Here is a 3,637-nt window from a genome sequence, read left to right on the forward strand (position 1 = left end):
AAAGGCTAATTGATCATTAGAAAACCCTTCTGCAGTTCTGAAGGCAAAAGGCTGTGGGGGGGGGGGGGGGGGGGGGGGGTGGGGGGTAAACTCAATATTAGGAAGGTGTTCTTAATGTTTTGTCCACTCAGTGTATTTGACCGCATCTATATACACTTAAAAAGGTGCAATCAGCAGTTGCTACATCCATTTTTGGTCTTATAAATTAATGATATGTACCCATTGATTCTTGAAGTATATAACTTAATATAAGCTGGTTTTACTCCAACATTTGTAAACAAAGAAAATATAAACGTAAAACAAACATGGTTAAAACTATAATGTTGACGTCATGGATGGTCAGTCCCTGCATCCATAGCTGTCTATGAATTTGAAAGAGGTTCCATTTCCCCAGCCCTCAGCTATTTACCGAACCAGGGCGGGGATGCTAATTTCTGCTTTAATGTAAAAAATCCACCCAGAACTGAGCATTAACCGTTAACTGAGTCTCTCTCTCCCCTCCCCTCCCCCCTCCCTCTCTCTCTCCCCCTCCCTCCCTCCCTCCCTCTCTCTCTCCCCCCTCCCTCTCTCTCTCTCCCCCCTCCCTCTCTCTCGCCCCCCTCCCTCTCTCTCTCCCCCCTCCCCCTCCCTCCCTCCCTCTCTCTCCCTCTCTCTCTCCCCCCTCCTTCTCTCTCTCCCCCCTCCCTCTCTCTCTCCCCCCTCCCTCTCTCTCTCCCCCCTCCCTCTCTCTCTCCCCCTCCCTCTCTCTCTCTGACAGCTGCTCATGTGTCCTACCAGGAGACAGTCTCATTCTCCCAGAGAGAGTCACCCCCTGTCCTCCCTCCTCACCCTACCAGGAGACAGTCTCATTCTCCCAGAGAGAGTCACCGCCTGTCCTCCCTCCTCACCCTGCCAGGAGACAGTCTCATTCTCCCAGAGAGAGTCACCCCCTGTCCTCCCTCCTCACCCTACCAGGAGACAGTCTCCTTCTCCCAGAGAGAGTCACCCCCTGTCCTCCCTCCTCACCCTACCAGGAGACAGTCTCCTTCTCCCAGAGAGAGTCACCCCCTGTCCTCCCTCCTCACCCTACCAGGAGACAGTCTCCTTCTCCCAGAGAGAGTCACCCCCTGTCCTCCCTCCTCACCCTACCAGGAGACAGTCTCCTTCTCCCAGAGAGAGTCACCCCCTGTCCTCCCTCCTCACCCTGCCAGGAGACAGTCTCATTCTCCCAGAGAGAGTCACCGCCTGTCCTCCCTCCTCACCCTACCAGGAGACAGTCTCATTCTCCCAGAGAGAGTCACCGCCTGTCCTCCCTCCTCACCCTGCCAGGAGACAGTCTCCTTCTCCCAGAGAGAGTCACCCCCTGTCCTCCCTCCTCACCCTACCAGGAGACAGTCTCATTCTCCCAGAGAGAGTCACCCCCTGTCCTCCCTCCTCACCCTACCAGGAGACAGTCTCATTCTCCCAGAGAGAGTCACCCCCTGTCCTCCCTCCTCACCCTACCAGGAGACAGTCTCATTCTCCCAGAGAGAGTCACCCCCTGTCCTCCCTCCTCACCCTGCCAGGAGACAGTCTCCTTCTCCCAGAGAGAGTCACCCCCTGTCCTCCCTCCTCACCCTACCAGGAGACAGTCTCATTCTCCCAGAGAGAGTCACCCCCTGTCCTCCCTCCTCACCCTACCAGGAGACAGTCTCATTCTCCCAGAGAGAGTCACCCCCTGTCCTCCCTCCTCACCCTACCAGGAGACAGTCTCATTCTCCCAGAGAGAGTCACCCCCTGTCCTCCCTCCTCACCCTACCAGGAGACAGTCTCCTTCTCCCAGAGGGAGAGTCACTCTGTCCTCACAGTGACAGACAGACACAGACAGACAGATAGACGTGTCATCGTTCTGAGGTGCGCTGCCAGGGCCATGATAGCCAGGAAGTTGATGACCGCTCCATTGACCAGAGCCTCCCCTGTCTTCTCTTTTCCTCCCCCTCCCCACCCCCTCCAACTTCTCACCGGGTCTGACAGCATGGCACGTAGATGTGAGGCCAGCGCCATGACGGCCAGGAAGTTAAACAGCGCTCCGTTGATCATGGAGTACCAGAAACTCTTGTTTGGCAGCAGCATCACCAAATTGACCACAAAGTCAGCATAGAGGACCAGGAACCAGGTCACCACACCACAGACTATACCACAGCCGTCCTGGATGAACCACAGGCGGTCGTGGTCAGCCGGGGGACCCAGGGCACCAGGTACTCTACCAGCCTCAGGGTCATCATCAGCTGACAGCAGGGGGTGGTGCTGCCGGTGGCCTGGAGACTGCATCCTGACCTGGAAGGGAGGAGGAGGAGGGAGGAGGAGGGTGGAGGGGGAGAGGGGAGGAGGAGAGAGGAGGGGGAGGAGGGTGGAGGAGGGAGGGAGGAGGAGAGAGGAGGGAGGAGGGGGAGGAGGGTGGAGGAGGGAGGGAGGAGGAGAGAGGAGGGAGGAGGGAGGGAGGGAGGAGGAGGGAGGGGGAGAGAGGAGGGAGGAGGAGGGAGGGAGGGAGGAGGAGGGTGAGGGGGGAGGAGGGAGGAGAAAGATGGCATCAGAAACAGTCATTTACCAAAAGTCTATTTCATGGCTCCTCAAATTAGTGTTCCACCCTTGCTGGGCTGTCAAGTCCATTGACTACAGGACTACAGTCAAACTATTGGACTTTATTTGGACTGAATGTGGTATAACTTTGAATACTAAATTCTGACCAACTCCTGCTTACTATCGGGACGCCCCAAATGGCACCCTATTCCCTATATAGTGCACAACTTCTGACAAGAGAATGGCACCCTATTCCCTATATAGTGCACTACTTTAGACCAGAGAATGGCACCCTATTCCCTATATAGTGCACAACTTCTGACCAGAGCCCTGCTGCTAATTCACATCCTCCTGCTGTCTAAGACCTGCTGCTAATTCCCATCCTCCTGCTGTCTAAGACCTGCTGCTAATTCCCATCCTCCTGCTGTCTAAGACCTGCTGCTAATTCACATCCTCCTGCTGTCTAAGACCTGCTGCTAATTCCCTTCCTCCTGCTGTCTAAGACCTGTTGCTAATTCCCATCCTCCTGCTGTCTAACAGGCTGGAGAGAAGAGAGGTTACGGTAGCAAAGACAGACAAGAAGGAAACGGTAATAGTGGAGACAGGAGTGAGTGGAAGTGTTACAATTGTGACAAAACGGGACATTTTGCTAGAGAATGTGAGGAACCGTGTAGTTACTGTGGAAGGAAAGGGCACCAGTTAAGAAACTGTAGGCAGAAGGGGAAGAGAGAAATCAGGAGTCCTCATGACCTGGCTGTTTGGTTGTTGTTTTTTAATTGGGGTTTTCAAATAAAAAACAACACACCTAGTATGATGTTTATAAAGCCTTGTTAATTTGATTTTAGGGGGTTTTCAACAGGTCAAAGGTGATAAGTCTTAAAGGAGCACACAGTGAATTTTATGGAGTTTCTGTTTTGGCTGAGTTTGGGGTATACATGATTTCTTATGAGAATAAATGTCATGAGGACTTAATGAACACTTGGGATAAGTAACATTTATGAAATATTTAGAATGATTTTATAGAGTTATCACGGAGTGAAGGGAAGAAATTTAGAGTAAGTTAGGTCCTAGAAGGTATGGTAAATACATTTGCACTGGG

Source organism: Coregonus lavaretus (assembly GCF_964263955.1).
Source record: "Coregonus lavaretus genome assembly, contig: HAP1_SCAFFOLD_4213, whole genome shotgun sequence".
In the NCBI taxonomy this organism is placed as follows: Eukaryota; Metazoa; Chordata; class Actinopteri; order Salmoniformes; family Salmonidae; genus Coregonus; species Coregonus lavaretus.